This window comes from Homalodisca vitripennis, chromosome 1, assembly GCF_021130785.1.
Source record: "Homalodisca vitripennis isolate AUS2020 chromosome 1, UT_GWSS_2.1, whole genome shotgun sequence".
NCBI classification, from domain to species: Eukaryota; Metazoa; Arthropoda; class Insecta; order Hemiptera; family Cicadellidae; genus Homalodisca; species Homalodisca vitripennis.
In genome coordinates this window covers 77,684,638-77,702,810 of record NC_060207.1, presented here as the reverse complement: position 1 = coordinate 77,702,810, position 18,173 = coordinate 77,684,638, and the positions used below count along the sequence as shown (strand labels likewise).

General features: G+C 30.2%; 1 protein-coding gene across 3 annotated transcripts in view; it reads right to left on the bottom strand.

Annotated features, from left to right (window-relative positions):
- LOC124365223 (flap endonuclease GEN) overlaps positions 1-18,173 on the bottom strand; it is a 57,260-nt gene that overhangs the window by 3,418 nt on the left and 35,669 nt on the right. The gene's annotated exons all lie outside the window — the stretch shown is intronic.

The window sequence follows — 18,173 nt, the reverse complement described above, 5'->3', positions numbered from 1 at the left end:
TGTACATAGTTAATCATAATTAACTAATTATCATGCTTTTGCCAAAAATATTTTGAATTCAGTTCGTACTATGTTTATGTTTGTGTTATGTAACTCATCTGCTGCGTCTATGTGCAGACGTCAGAAGCCCAACAGGAAACAGACAATTGCTAAGTTTTGTTTACTTTGTAATTATTGTAGTTGTATAAATAATTCCTCTATAAAATGTATTATGTTTATAATTTTAAAATTTTTTATCATGACAAGGGGTGGTTTGACAGTTTTCAAACATTTAATATTTAAAATACCCTGTACAAGTGATATAGATATATGTCAATTGTTCCTGATTAAAGACATTCTGGAAACCCATATTATAATCTATCAAATTAAAGTAGATTTAAAAAAAAGTAAAGAATGACTTATTTTACCAGGCGAAGTTAGGGCTAAGAATCCCTCTCTAAAACAACCTGGCGACCAACGGCTTAAAGGTGACTTCCGAACCACCACCAATGGCTGGGCCGCTTGCAAGGACAAGATCGCAACTAGAATAGAATGTAGAATGTAGGAGACATTAACTGACATTAAACGACTGCTAGTTAAATTGATTCAAATATCAGAAATTGCAGGCATATCAAAAGAGAGGGTGTATGATATCTTAACTGATATTTTGGGTATGAAAAAATGTCCGCAAGGTGGGCAATGGATAGGCAAAGCAAAACCAAGTCAAGAGTGTTCTACCAGCAGAAAAAGTCTCAACAGCATTTGTTGGCATGTCAAAAGTATTTTACTGCTAATTAATCTTAAAGAGAATATAATACTAAAATACTTTACTATCATTTTAGATGATTTGATATAGAAAATCAAGGAAAACTACTTAAGTAGCCTTTTTGAGAGTAAAACATATTTGAATATTTTTTCTTATGAGAGGAGTGGTTCTAAATTCGATCCAGTTAATCAAAAGGTTAAAAAGTTGTGTAAATATTCAACAAAAAAGATTACCTTTTTGTTTTGGTGGGAACAAATAACATAGTCTACTTGTATCAAACGGTTAGGAGATGGCATCCATTAACACGTCAGGAATAGCAACCAAACTTATATTGGCCACAGTTCATATGACACCAACTCTCCAAACTTTGACTTGAAAATAACTTGAGTGAATTTGGAAATTCAATGAATTGTTGACAAACATCATAACATATATTTTTTTACTTTTATGGTCTATATTTGAACAAAGAAAGCAAGTTAATATTGTCACAAATTTAGAAAATATTCTTCAAAGGCCAACTGAAGAAACAGCATTGGTATCAAAATTTATTATCAGTGAATACAAAGAAGCTATTAATGTAGTAGAGGATCACAATAGCGCAATAGAATGAATACTCCACACCATTTCAGCCGATCATAAGGACCCCAGACATATATCAGCTAGAGTGGCTGTAGTATTCAGGTGCAACTTTGGGTGGCCTAAGCAAGATGATTATGTGGAAGGAAAATTAACATCAGCAGATTTCAAATGGAGCTCATGTCTACAGTTAGGTGACTAAGTCAATATACTAGGGTAAGCCAACACCAGAATTCTATGACATTGCTTTTACACAGTTCACTAACGATTTCACTAATAGAGGACTGAAAACCTTTATTATTACCTAATAGTAATAAGGGTTTCTGGCCAATCTGTTATAATGTACAGCTTAACAAAATATTTAATTGGATTATGCACTTAAATATTCAAAGAGGAATAGTTAATCAAAATAATTATCTGCACATAATTTTAGAAAATTACACATTAGCAACTTATTATTATAGGAATAAAAGATTTTTATGGGGGAGGTCCTTTACCTTAACAAAAGATAAGCTAGAATATCGTATGAAAGAGGATTTGTGTGTGTCTTTAACAAAGTTTCAATTTTTGAAACTTATTCTACAGAAATTCTTACTTTAAATATACTAGTCATTTCTATTTATAGAGTTCCAGATCGTGCAAATTTTAGACATTTTATGAATAAGCTAGAGGTTTTACTAACAATTTTGACAAAGGCTAAAAAGAATTTCTCTCTTTGATTGGCCAAAATGGGTTTATAGTAAATTTCTCAACACCCACTAGGATTACGAACTATACTGTGCATTGATAATATTTGTACCCAAAAATGAAAACTGTGCCTTCAACTCTTAAAATAAACCTTAATAATAATAATATTGCAAAAATAAAGGTGAAAAACAAAACATGTTTATTTTTATAAATATTGATAATTTTTCTATAAGACTAAGCTTAACCAATTGGCATGTATTGTGACAGGTCAAATTACGACATTTAAATATTCGCGGGGAATTAGCAGACGGTGAACCAAATGACCGTGACACAAGTAAATCACATGTTATTGGAATTGAGATTTATTTAATTAATAATAGAGAAATATGTTAAACTTTATACGGGAACAAATTCAAATAATTAAACTGAGCTAAACATAACCAAAATTTGTTTTTACTAAAAGTACCAAATAAAATTACGCAAAAAAGCCAATTGTGGGATAAAATGACTTGCGTATTGATGACATCAGAAAGTACGTTGCAAAAAATTTAAATAAAAAGCGATAGAAAAATAGTTAAAGAAAATAGAAAGACTTAAATTGATCAATTATAGTAAACGTGATAAAATTCGATAATTATGAGAAAAAAATTAACTTATATTCAATCGTGAAGACGCTAATTTGAACGGGAGAGGGGTTGAGCATTGTTTGAGACAGTACGCAAGGTTTTGGCCCCAGAATCTTCCTTCTGTTTGGAGAGCTGAAGCAGAGAGGGCGTCAGACGTGTAGATCCACCTGGCAGTGATGCAATACGGAATTGTGCAATAGTGTATTAAAAGTTATAACCGGGCGATGGGATATTGTTTCTAGTGAATAAATTAACAACAAAGCAAAGTGAGTACAATTAGTTGTTTATATCACATCAAAATAAATTAACATATCAAAGTGATTTGCTTTGTTTTAATATGATTGACTATCCCATCTGCGAAGAAGTGTGAGCCTTCAATACAGTGATATTTAATTTGCACTATCATGACTAATAGAAGTAGATCTTCATAGTTCAGGAGACACAGGGTTTTTAGGTTGGTCATCACCTAATACAGTAGAACATGAGGCGTCGACAACAGATGACAGAAATTTATTAGAGAATGAGAATGAGGTTAGCAGAGTCAGTAGTCCAGTAGGAGTTGATAGGGATGAAGGTCTTATTGCATTCATGAGGACTATGATGAATAGTCTGAATGAAAAGATGGATAAAAATAATGAGCAGATGAATGAAAGATGGATAAAAATAATGAGCAGTTTAAATGATAAAATGGATAAAAATAATGAGGAATTAAAAAGGGAGTTAAAAACACAATTATGAGGAACTAAGAACGGAAATGCAAAGAAATAACGAACAGCTAAAACAAGACATGGAACAGATGAGAGGTGAGTTAAACAATAAAATAGTAGAGACTACGGAGGTTATGAGAGTAGAGATAAATAAAGACTTAAATACTTTAAATGAAGGGTTAAGGAAATTGGAGGAGGGGGTCAGACTTGAACTAAGCGAACAAGCTGAGATAAACAAAGGTGAGAGGAGTAAACTTAAAAGCAGGTTAGATGAGAGGTTACTACGGAGATAAAGAAATTAAAAAATAAAAGAGAGGAAGATATGAGAGAAATTGAGAAAAGGTTTGTACACATTGAAGATGATAAAAAGAAAATAGATCAAAGATTAGAGAAGCTAAATAAGAGATTTAAAACAAAATTAGATGAATTAAATGGTAGGGTAGATAGGGACAGAGCTAACTTAGAACTAGACCAGGATGGAGAAAATAGTAAAGCGAGTAAGGACGTAGAGAACAAGTCAATAACGGGCAGTAGTTTACAGGAAATAGAGGACATGGGAAATAAAGTAGAAAAATCCCTGAATAAGAGATTGGATGAAACTTTAGGGAAATTAGAAAACAAACAAACAGAACTAGAGAATATGATGAGAAATCAAAGCATGGTGGGTATGAGAATAAGCCAACCAGCAAACACAGAAATATTCTTATTGGAATTTGATCCAATAAAAAATAATGTACATCCCATGGAATTTTTGGAAGCTTGTAAAAAATATATAGAGAGAAAAATGGAGAAGGGTGGGACTTCCAGGTATTGATAATTTTAAAATATATGAAAAATGAAGCAAGAAAGTGGGAACGACAGCACATAAATAATTGGAAAAAACTTTGAACAATTTAATAGGAGTTTTAAAGGGAAATATTGGTCCATAGGAGAACAGAAAAAATTTGAGAAAGAACTAATGGGTAACGGTACATATAGGGTTGGATCTGATAATCTAGTAACCTATGTATTGGAATTTTATAATAAAAGCCAGTATTTAGAAACTAGAATTGACATGGGAACATTCCTAGCATACATAAGCAAACATGTTCCTAGAACCATAAGTAGTGCAATTACTGCAGCTCAAAATGTTGAAAGATCGGAAGATCTAGAAAACCTGTTTAATCAACTTAATGTACTGAATAGTGACACAAATAGAAGTTATGACAGATCATTTGATATGAGAAATGAGACAACACTCAATAAAAATGTAAATCAATACAAGAATTTAGGACATAGAGATGCACCATATAGAGGGACACAAGTTAGAGGGAATATAAGAGGAAATAATTTGACTAGAGTAGGCCCATACTACAATAAGGACACATATAATAGGGAGAGAGTAGAGTTTGAGAATGATAGGAGAAGACAAAATGATAATAGAGGTAGAGGCACAAATGACTATGGGAAGGAAAAAGAAAGGTATGAAAACAATGAAACAAGGCATCAGAGAGATCAATATGAATATACAAGGGGAAGAGGAAGTATGAGAGGTAATAGATGACTAGAGGAAAACAGGATGGAAAACAAATGGGTAGGACAGGCCAGAATGAAGGAAACGATTGAGAAAAAGGAACCTAATTTTGAGGGATACCAAATGATAGGAGATTCTCAACTTAGGAGATTTGGGGAGAAAATAATGAATTTAAGAGGTGAATATAGAGAGAAAGGAGGAAAGAGAATTAACTTATGCATAGGAGGTCAGACAATTGAACAGTTGACCAGAGAGCTAAAACATGCAAATAATTTAGAAAAACAGCTAATAGTAATGATAGGTACAAATGATTTATTAAGGGATAAAGAAGTAAAAAATATTTGTAATGATTATGACAAACTAGTAGAGGTTTTACTGGAGAAAGCTGATAAAATAATCTTGGTAACCATTCCACCCATACCAAAGTTAAGTGAGAATGACAGATATCATTTAAATAAACTTGAAAGAATAAATGAACATATAAAAAGTAAAGAAAATAATGAAAAAGTTACAGTTTTAGAAGTGGCAGAGAAGTATTATGATAACTATGATAGTACAGACTGTAATGTGAAATTATATGAAAAGGAAATATTCTATAAAGGAAAATGGTGTGAAGATTTAATACATCTGAATAAAGAGGGTCTAACAATTATTCTAGCAAATGAGCTTAGAAATCTGATAAGATCAGACAAGAAAAAATCCGGACTAAGACTAGGCGTGAATACAGCTTTTATACCAGAAAATTACATCTTTGATGAATTGACCAATGAAGATAATTATAATAAAATTCCCATAAAACCAGTAGCAGAAGCACTACCTGAGATACTTGGAAAAATAAATAAAGAGGAGTATCACATGATAATAGATTCAGGAAGCCAGGCGACAATAATGTCAGAAAAGTATTATAATGAGATAAAAGAAAGAAGTGTACTTGAAATTTTAGAGCTGCCGGTAACAAATTTAAGTATAATAGGAGTAACAGGTATTAGAAGTAAAAAGATAGATAAACAGGTCATGATAGAGGTGGAAATAGAGAATAAATTATTTCAAATAAATTTTCTAGTAGTCAAAGCAGTGAACTTGGGAATAATACTAGGATGTGACTTCTTTAGAGAACACAATGCAAAAATTGACTTTGAACATGGTAAGATAAAGTTGGAGGTAGATAAAGAAGTATTAAATGTTGAATTTACTGAATCAAACTGTGAATCAGAGGATATAGTCAATGGTATAAAGTTAATTAGGTGCAATTACATAAATACATTAGTAAGTGAAGATGAGCTGAAAAATTCTTGGAACAACATAGAATTTCTATGTAAAACACATACAGAAAATATGAAGGACAAAGTTAATGATGAGAAGGATAAACAGGTTTTAGAAATATTAGAACATTGTGAAGTAAAGGAAAATGAAGATTTAAATAAATTAAAAAGTATACTGATGAAAAATAAAGATATTTTTTTCAGATGAACCAGGTTGTATAAAGAATTATGAGGCCAAATATAACAAATGAAAAGCCATTTGTAGGAAGATCATATTCAATACCTTATTCAAAGAGGGAAGGTGTAAGAAAGGAAATAGAAAATATGTTGAAAGGAGACATAATAGAGGAGTCTGATAGTCCATATTCTAACCCATTGGTGTGTGTGTAGTTAAAAAGGATCTGTCATTGAGAATATGTCTAGATAGCAGGAATTTGAATCAACACATAATACCAGATAGGGAATCACCAATAAACATAGATGATGTATTGAAAAAGTTTATAGGAGTCAAATACATGACATCATTAGATTTATCACAAGGATTTCTACAAACACAATTAAGTAAAGAGTCCAGAAAATATGTAGTGTTTGTCTTCGAAGGGAGGAATTTACAATATAAAAGACTACCATATGGTTTGAATGTTAGTACTGCGTTGTTCATTAAAGGGTTAAACAAAGTATTAGGTCATGACTTGACAGAATTTGTAACTACATATGTGGATGATATATTAATCACTTCAAACACATATGAAGAACATTTAAAACATGTAGAACAGGTTTTAAGTAGATTAAAAGAAGGAGGAATAACAGTCAAAGTAAAAAAATCACAATTTTTAAGAAAAGAGATAAATTATTTAGGATACATTATTTCAGCTGAAGGAATTAAAATGGATAAAAATAAAATTGAACAGATAGTGAATTTTAAATGACCTACAAACATAAAAGAACTACAAATGTTTAATGGATTATGTTTGTATTATGCAAAGTTTCAAAGACATTATGGCAATTTAATAGGACAGTTAAATCATTTATTGAGTAATAAAATAGAATGGAAGTGGACAGAAAAAGAAGAAAAGGCATTTGGACAAATTAAAACAGAATTTTTAAATGCAGTCATTTTAAAACATCCAGATTTTAATAAACCATTTTATTTAAATACAGATGCAAGTGACCTTAACATTAGTGGAATATTATATCAGTTAGATGAAATCAATGAGGAACAGGTGATATCATTTTATAGCAAGGCTTTAACACAAGCGCAAAAATTTTACACGATCACAGAAAAGGAACTGTTAGCTGTAGTATTAACTTGTAAAAAATTTAGATCATATTTAATAGGACATCCCAGAGTGATAGTGAGAACAGATCATAAAGCATTGACATTCTTAAAAAGTTGTAAATTAACAAATGGTAGATTGTTGAGATGGGCTTTAGCATTACAAGAGTTTAATCTTGAAATAGAATTTGTTAAAGGGAAAGAGAACATTCCAGCAGACATACTGTCAAGGATTACACAGAAGGATAGTCAAAATTCAGTAGAAAAATACAGTATCAAGGTTTTGTACAACAAAATTGATTTAGGTTTTAAAGATAGTGAGATAAAGGAAATATTAAAGAATCTAGAAAAAAAACAAGAGCAGGATGAGTATTTGAGAAATATAAAAAATATCTTAAATGACAGCGAAGGAGTTCATTATGGAAAAATAAATAAAATATTTATGGAGTATAGAGGAATAATTTTTAAGAGAAAGGATGAAAATAGTGATGTATGGAAAGTATGTATTCCAGAAGGTATTAAAAAGGATTTAGTTAATTTTACACATTTAAAATATGGATATTTAGGAGGTCATAAAATATTTAATATACTTAAAGAGTATTGTATTTTTAAGAATATGGAAAGAAGTGTAAAGGAACAGTTAAAAAAGTGTATATTGTGCCAAAAGAGTAAACATGGGAATGTAAGACAAGAAGGTAGACAAATGAATATAATATCTCAGAATGTGCTAGACTTGATGTAAATAGATTAGTATAGGGTTGTATAAATATTTAGAATAAGATGTGACAAGGATAATGTAATATAGTAGATAGTATATGTAATATGTTTCCAGTAGGAGATGACAATATAAGGATATTACAATATTGTTTATCAGTAAGAATATATTTAGGAATTTTACAAGGTATTTGTGTATTATTATAACTTGTGAGTGTATAATCTGATAGAGTTAACTTGTATTGAACATTATGTTATGTGAAATGGACACGTTAAACATTATATTCAAAACATATAGAGGTTACAAGTATTTAATTTAAAAGTATTTAAAACTTTAGTACTGTTCTTATATATATATATATATTCATTGATATTTGTATTAATTGTATTGATTTATATGTACATTGTAATTTGTGTAATCATTTAATATTAATTGTAATTTGTGTAGCTGATTTATATATTCATTGATATTTGTATTAATTGTATTGATTTATATGTACACTATAATTTGTGTAATCATTTAATATTAATTGAAATTTGTGTAGCTGATTTATATATTCATTGATATTTGTATTAATTGTAATTTGTGTAATTGATTTATATGTACACTGTAATTTGTGTGAACATTTAATACATTGTAATTTGTGTAATATGATTGTAAGCTTTGCTTTTATATTTTACTTTCTTTTAAATGAATACTTTTAAACAAAATTATCAAGAAATTTAAATAATAGCTTAATTGGACAAAAATTTAAAAGATTTAATTGGAGGAGAAATATAAATTGATAACAAATATGTGATCAATTTATATTTGGGGGTTGTGTAACAGGTCAAATTACGACATTTGAATATTCGCGGGGAATTGGCAGACTGTGACGTCAATGAATCGGCAGACTGTGACGTCAGTGAATCACATGTTGTCGGAATTGAGATTTATTTAATAACGAAGAAATTTATTGAACTTTATTCGGGAAAAGATTTGATTAATTAAAATGAAGTAAACATAACCAAAATTCGTGTTTTACAAAAACATTAAATAGAATTACGCAGAAAAGCCAATTGTGGGATGAATGAATTGTATATTGGTGACGTCATAAAGCACATGTTGCTAAAAATTTAAATAAAAAGCTTTGAAAAAATAATAAAAAGAAAATAGAAATACTTAAATTGATTAATTATAGTAAACGTAATAAATTTCGACAATTATAAAAAAAGAATTAAATTAAATTTATTCGTGAAGACGCTGATTTGAACGAGAGAGGGGATGAGTATTGTTTTGAGTCGGTATCCGTCGTTTTATACGGAGATTCGCTCTTCTACCACCAGACTCGAAGCAAGGAGGTTGTGTTAGTTCTCCTGGGATAGTAATGATCTGTTGTATAGTATATTGAAATTTAATCAAGGATGGGATATTGTTTAGACTTTTAAAATTATCAAAGCACTGCAAGGTGAGTGAAGTTATAATATGTGTTGAGAGTGTGACATTTAATAAATTAATCTCGTGGTCACTTGCTTTGACTTTCTTTAAATATCCCTTTTATAAAAAGTGTGGAGTGATGTTAAATTTTGTAATCATTACTTACCATATTTTGGAACCCTGACATACACACAGACTTGTCTCTGGTGATAACACCAGAGACGTTCAAATCTAATAATTTTTGAGTAATACCGAGGGAATACAGCTAGCATTGGGCAAGATGGCGACCGATACCATGATGAGGAACATGGTACAACAACGTGCCACTAGTGACAAGGGGCGTACAACTACATGGTGAGTCAATAACTCTAAAGAACTGACTTTCAGCAAATTATCGCAACCAACGTGGGGGTGACACACAGCAAATTGGCGTTATAATCTGCCACTCTCATCAAATTGACATCACTTCAAATTTACATTCATCAATTGACGCTGCAACCGGGGGACATATATCAAAAAGGCGCAGCAACGAGGGCCTTACATCAAATCTGACACTCATCAAATGGCGCACCAACTGGAGGGCTCGAACTTCCACAACTAATTTAAGTAGGTTAGTGGTAGCATATTTTAGACTAAGTGAAAATCACTGTTTTTATATAATTGTAAATTGTATTTTCAGGTGTGTGTCTAGAAGAAGTATGACAAATTATTATTAGTCTATAAGTTTGATAACTTTGAACAACCTAGTTATAATATAAATTGGTAAAATTTTCCTGGTAGGCTAATAAAACAAAAATAAGGCCTAAATTAATAATATAAATTTTCAAATTAAACATAGGCTACAAAATGGAAGGCGAACAAAATAATGAAGGGCCCACACCAATATTTAGACCAATAGAAATAGATCTTCATAGCTCAGGAGATACAGGGTTTTTAGGTTGGTCATCCCCTAATACAGTAGAACAGGAGGTGTCGACAAGAGATGACGGAAATTCATTAGAGAATGAGGTTAGCAGAGTCAGTAGTCCAGTAGGAGTTGATAGGGATGAAGGTCTTATTGCATTCATGAGGACTATGATGAATAGTCTGAATGAAAAGATAGATAAAAATAATGAAAAGATGGATAAAAATAATGAGGAGTTAAAGAAAAATAATGAGGAGTTAAAGAAAAATAATGAGGAATTAAGGAAGGACTTGAATGAAAAGAAGGATAAAAATAATGAGGGATTAAGGGATCTGAATTATAAAATAGATCAAAATAATGAGGAACTAAAAACGGAAATTCAAAGAAGAAATGAACAGTTAAAACGAGACATGGAACAGATGAGAGGTGAGTTAAACAATAAAATAGTAGAGATTACGGAGGTTATGAGAGTAGAGATAAATAAAGACTTAAATACTTTAAATAAAGACTTAAAGAACTTGGAGGAGGGGGTCAGACTTGAAATAAACGAACAAGCTGAGAAAAACAAAGGTGAGAGGAATAAACTTAAAAGTCAGGTTAGAGGAGAGGTTACAACCGAGATAAAGAAATTAAAAGATAAAAGAGAAGAAGATATGAGGGAAATTGAGAAAAGGTTTGTACACATTCAGGATGATAAAAAGAAAATAGATCAAAGATTAGAAAAGATAAATAAGAGATTTAAAACAAGATTAGATGAATTAAATGGTAGGGTAGATAGGGACAGAGCTAACTTAGAACTTGACCAGGATACAGAAAATGGTAAGGCGAGTAGGGATGTAGAAAACAAGTCAGTAACGGGCAGTAGTTTACAGGAAATAGAGGACATGGGAAATAGGGTAGAAAAATCCCTGAATAAGAGATTGGATGAAACTTTAGGGAAATTAGAAAACAAACAAACACAACTAGAAAATATGATGAAAAATCAAAGCATGGTAGGCATGAGAATAAGCCAACCAGCAAACACAGAAATATTCTTATTGGAATTTGATCCAATAAAAAACAATGTACATCCTATGGAATTTTTGGAAGCTTGTAAAAAATATATAGAGAAAAATGGAGAAGGATGGGACTTCCAGGTATTGATAATTTTAAAATATATGAAAAATGAAGCAGGAAAGACAGCATATAAATAATTGGAAAAACTTTGAACAGTTTTATAGGAGTTTTAAAGGGAAATATTGGTCCATAGGAGAACAGAAAAAATTTGAAAAAGAACTAATGGGTAACGGTACATATAGGGTTGGATTTGATAATCTAGTAACCTATGTATTGGAATTTTATAATAAAAGCCAGTATTTAGAAACTAGAATTGACATGGGAACATTCCTAGCATATATAAGCAAACATGTTCCTAGAACCATAAGTAGTGCAATTGCTGCAGCCCAAAATGTTGAAAGATCAGAAGATCTAGAAAACCTGTTGAATCAACTTAATATACTGAATAGTGACACATATAGAAGTTATGACAGATCATTTGATATGAGAAATGAGACAACACTCAATAAAAATGTAAATCAATATATGAATTTAAGACCTAGAGATACACCATACAGAGGGACACAAGTTAGAGGGAATATAAGAGGAAATAATTTGACTAGAGTAGGCCCATACTACAATAGGGACACATATAATAGGGAGAGAGTAGAGTTTGAGAATGATAGGAGAAGACAAAATGATAATAGAGGTAGAGGCACAAATGACTATGGGAAGGAAAAAGAAAGGTATGAAAACAATGAAACAAGGTATCAAAGAGATCAATATGAATATACAAGGGGAAGAGGAAGCAGGAGAGGTAAAAGGTGACTAGAAGACAACCGGATGGGAAACAAATGGGTAGGACAGGCTAGAATTAAGGAAACGATTGAGAAAAAAGAACGTAATTTTGAGGGATACCAAATGATAGGAGACTCTCAACTTAGGAGATTTGGAGAGAAAGTAATGAATTTAAGAGGTGAATATAAAGAGAAAGGAGGAAAGAGAATTAATTTATGCATAGGAGGTCAGACAATTGACTGACCAGAGAGCTAAAACATGCAAATAATTTAGAAACACAGCTAATAGTAATGATAGGTACAAATGATTTATTAAGGGATAAAGAAGTAAGAAGCATTTGTGATGATTATGACAAATTGGTAGAGGTTTTACTGGAGAAAGGTGAAAAAATAATCTTGGTAACAATTCCACCCATACCAAAGTTGGGTGAGAATGACAGGTATCATTGAAATAAACTTGAGAGAATAAATGAACATATAAAAAGTAAAGAAAATAATAAAAAAAATTACAGTTTTGGAAGTGGCTGAGAAGTATTATGATAACTATGATAGTACAGACTGTAATGTGAAATTATATGAAAAAGAAATATTTTATAAAAGAAAATGGTGTGAAGATTTAGTACATCTGAATAAAGAGGGTCTAACAATTCTAGCAAATGAGCTTAGAAATCTGATAAGATCAGATAAGAACAAATCCTGACTAAGACTAGGGGTGAATACAGCTTTTATACCAGAGAATGACATGTTTGATGAATTGACCAATGAAGATAATTATAATAAAATTCCCATAAAACCAGTAGCAGAAGCACTACCTGAGATAGTTGGAAAAATAAATAATGAGGAGTATCATATGATAATAGATTCAGGAAGCCAGGCGACAATAATGTCAGAAAAGTATTATAATGAGATAAAAGAAAAAAGTGTACTTGAAATTTTAGAGCTGCCGGTAACAAACTTGAGTATAATAGGAGTAACAGGTATTAGAAGTAAAAAGATAGATAAACAGGTCATGATAGAGGTGGAAATAGAAAATAAATTATTTCAAATAAATTTTCTAGTAATTAAAGCAGTGAACTTGGGAATAATACTAGGATGTGACTTCTTAAGAGAACACAATGCAAAAATTGACTTTGAACATGGTAGGATAAAGTTGGAGGTAGATAAGGAAATATTAAATGTTGAATTTAATGAATCAAACTGTGAATCAGAGGATATAGTCAATGGTATAAAGTTAATTAGGTGCAATTACATAAATACATTAGTAAGTGATGAGCTGAAGAATTCTTGGAATAACATAGAATTTTTATGTAAAACACATACAGAAAATATGAAGGACAAACTTAATGACGAGAAGGATAAACAGGTTTTAGAAATATTAGAATATTGTGAAGTAAAGGAAAATGAGGATTTAAATAAATTAAAAAGTATACTGATGAAAAATCAAGATATTTTTTCAGATGAACCAGGTTGTATAAAGAATTATGAGGCCAAATATAACAAATGAAAAGCCATTTGTAGGAAGATCATATTCAATACCTTATTCAAAGAGGGAAGGTGTAAGAAAGGAAATAGAAAATATGTTGAAAGGAGACATAATATTTTTTTTAATATGGAGTCTGATAGTCCATATTCTAACCCATTGGTGTGTGTATTTAAAAAGGATCTGTCATTGAGAATATGCCTAGATAGTAGGAATGTGAATCAACACATAATACCAGATAGGGAATCACCAATAAACATAGATGATGTATTAAACAAGTTTATAGGAGTTAAATATATGACATCATTAGATTTATCACAGGGATTTCTACAAACACAATTAAGTAAAGAGTCCAGGAAATATGTAGCATTTGTCTTCGAAGGAAGGAATTTACAATATAAAAGACTACCATATGGTTTGAATGTTAGTACTGCGTTGTTCATTAAAGGGTTAAACAAAGTATTAGGTCATAACTTGACAGAGTTTGTAACTACATATGTGGATGATATATTAATCACTTCAAACACATATGAAGAACATTTAAAACATGTAGACCAGGTCTTAAGTAGATTAAAAGAAAGAGAAATAACAATCAAATTAAAGAAATCACAATTTTTAAGGAAAGAGATAAATTATTTAGGATATATTATTTCAGCTGATGGAATTAAAATGGATCAAATTAAAATTGAACAGATAGTGAATTTCAAAAGACCCAGAAACATAAAAGAACTGCAAATGTTTAATGGATTATGTTTGTATTATGCAAAGTTTCAAATACATTATGGTTATTTAATAGGACAGTTAAATCATTTATTGAGCAATAAAATAGAGTGGAAGTGGACAGAAAAAGAGGAAAAGGCATTTGGACAAATTAAAACAGAATTTTTAAATGCAGTCATTTTAAAACATCCAGATTTTAACAAACCATTTTATTTAAATACAGATGCAAGTGACCTTAACATTAGTGGAATATTATATCAGTTAGATGAAAACAATGAGGAACAGATGATATAATTTTATAGCAAGGCTTTAACACAAGCACAAAAATTTTACACGATCACAGAAAAGGAACTGTTAGCTGTAGTATTAACTTGCAAAAAATTTAGGTCATATTTAATAGGACATCCCAGAGTGATAGTGAGAACAGATCATAAATCATTGACATTCTTAAAAAATTGTAAGTTAACGAATGGTAGATTGTTGAGATGGGCTTTAGCATTACAAGAGTTTAATCTTGAAATAGAATTTGTTAAAGGGAAAGAGAACATTCCGGCAGACATACTGTCAAGGACTACACAAAAGGATAGTCAGAATTCAGTAGTAAAATATAGTATTAAGGTTTTGTACAACAAAATTGATTTAGGTTTTAAAGATAGTGAGATAAAGGAAATATTAAAGAATCTAGAAAAAAAACAAGAGCAGGATGAGTATTTGAGAAATATAAAAAATATCTTAAATGACAGCGAAGGAGTTCATTATGGAAAAATAAATAAAATATTTATGGAGTATAGAGGAATAATTTTTAAGAGAAAGGATGAAAATTGTGATGTATGGAAAGTATGTATTCCAGAAGGTATTAAAAAGGATTTAGTTAATTTTACACATTTAAAATATGGACATTTAGGAGGTCATAAAATATTTAATATACTTAAAGAATATTGTATTTTCAAGAATATGGAAAGAAGTGTAAAGGAACAGTTAAAAAAGTGTATATTGTGTCAAAAGAGTAAACATGGGAATGTAAGACAAGAAGGTAGACAAATGAATATAATATCTCAGAATGTGCTAGACTTGGTGTCAATAGATTTGATAGGTCCATTACCAAAGGGAAGAGGGAATGTTCAATACATATTAACAATGATTGATGTTTTTTTTAAAATTTGTGAAATTATATGCCATAAAGAAACCAAACAGTAGAAGTGTATTAAATAAAGTAACTAAAGAGTTTATACCTCAAGTAGGAAAAATGAAAGCAATAGTCAGCGACAATGGTCCATGTTTTAATTCAAATTTGTGGAACACAACTCTTAATAACTTAAATATCAAAGTTTATCACAGTACACCTTATCACCCACAAAGTTCAATAGTGGAAAGGACAAATAAAGAAGTAAATAAGATTTGTAGGATATATTAACACAAAAAACACACTCAATGGCCTGACATTTTGTTATTTGCTTAACATGTATTAAACATTTCAGTACAGGACACCATTGAAGCGATACCATATGAAGTAATGTTTGGAAAAAGATCTGATAATTTTCTAAGTAAAATAATTAAGTTTCCAATTGAATATAAATTTGATCATTTGAACAAAATTAGAATGGTAAGGGAAAACTTAATAAGTAAGGCAGAAAAAAGGAATAAAAGACATGATGAGAAATTAAATCCAATTAAGTATAGAGTAGGTGACAAAGTGTTAGTAAAAAAACCATATTTTATCAAATGCATTAGATAAGAAGATTAAAAAATATTTCTTGCTTTATGAACGACCATATGTAATTGCAGACATTAAAAGAGAAAATGCATATGCATTAACCAGACTAGACAATAATGAATTCTTTGGGACCCGAAATGTCCGGAAACTAAAGAGGTTCATTGAATAAGAGTGTGAAAACTCTTCAAGTGTGAATGACTAGACTGATGCTGAATGAGACCATTTTATTTTAAGAATTTTCTAAACATGGTCTATAAACTGGCTTGTGTGGATGGATGAGTGTATAGAGAAGCACATAGAAAACAATACATGCTTATGAAATAAAACTTGTAACCTTCTCTTTAATGAAATGTGCCAATAAAAGAATAACACCTCCAATTATATAAATATTTTTTTTTACCTGTCAAAATTTAACCTTGAGGGGAATAAACCAGTTTTTCTTTTTAAATATTGTAGGCTTCCATGTAGTCAGCCTATGCCCCCGTCATCATAATGACACATAAACTTTTTCTAAAAACGGACTGACATAAAAATATCTGACCATAATGGTCAGATAAAACAATAAAAAACATCAAATTCAAATGAACAAATTAATTTGAAAGAAAAATAACTGACAATAATAGTCAGGTTAGTATAAGGATTGTTTAAATGTTTAAAATAAGATGTGACAAGTGTAATGTAATATAGTACTGTATATAGTGTGTGTAATATGTTTCCAGTAGGAGATGACAATATAAAGATGTTATAATATTGTTTATCAATAAGAATATGTTTAAGTTTAGGATTGTTTACAAGATATTCATGTATTATCATAACTTGTGTGTGTAAAATCTAGTACTATAATCTAATAGTGTTAACCTGTATTGAACATTATATTGTGTCAAATGAAGATATTAAACATTGTAACCAAAACGTGTAAAGGTTATATAAAATGATGTGTTCAAACATTTTGAAAGAAATGCGCATAAGCTTGATATGGAAGATAAGTAATTTGTATTCAGTTTAAAAACTTTAGCACTATTCTTGTGTTACATTGTAATTTGTGTAGCTGATTCAATATTCATTGTAATTTGTGTAGTTGATTTATATATTCATTGAAATTTGTGGTTGATTTATATATACATTTTAATTTGTAGTTAACTATATATTCATTGAAATTTGTGTAGTTGATTTATATATACATTGTAATTTGTGTAGTTAATTCAATATTCATTATAATTTGTGTAGTTGATTTCTATATTCATTGTAATTTTGTGTTATATGATTGTAAACATTTTGCTTTGCTTTGACATTTTACTTTGTTTTTATATGAATACTCTTACAAGTATTCACAAATTTATTAGGAAATTTAAATAAAACACTTTAATTGAACAAAAAATTTAAAAATTTAATTACTTGGAGGAGAAAAATAAATTGACAACAAATATGTGATCAATTTATATTTGGGGGTTGTGTGACAGGTCAAATTACGACATTTAAATATTCGCGGGGAATTAGCAGACGGTGAACCAAATGACCGTGACACGACTAAATCACATGTTATTGGAATTGAGATTTATTTAATTAATAATAGAGAAATATGTTAAACTTTATACAGGAACAAATTCAAATAATTAAACTGAGCTAAACATAACCAAAATTTGTTTTTACTAAAAGTACCGAATAAAATTACGCAAAAAAGTCAATTGTGGGATAAAATGACTTGCGTATTGATGACATCAGAAAGCACATGTTGCAAAAAATTTAAATAAAAAGCGATAGAAAGATAGTTAAAGAAAATAGAAAGACTTAAATTGATCAATTATAGTAAACATGATAAAATTTGATAATTATGAGGAAACAATTAACTTATATTCAATCGTGAAGACGCTAATTTGAACGGGAGAGGGGTTGAGCATTGTTTGAGACAGTACGCAAGGTTTTGGCCCCAGAATCTTCCTTCTGTTTGGCGAGCTGAAGCAGAGAGGACGTCAGACGTGTAGATCCACCTGGCAGTGATG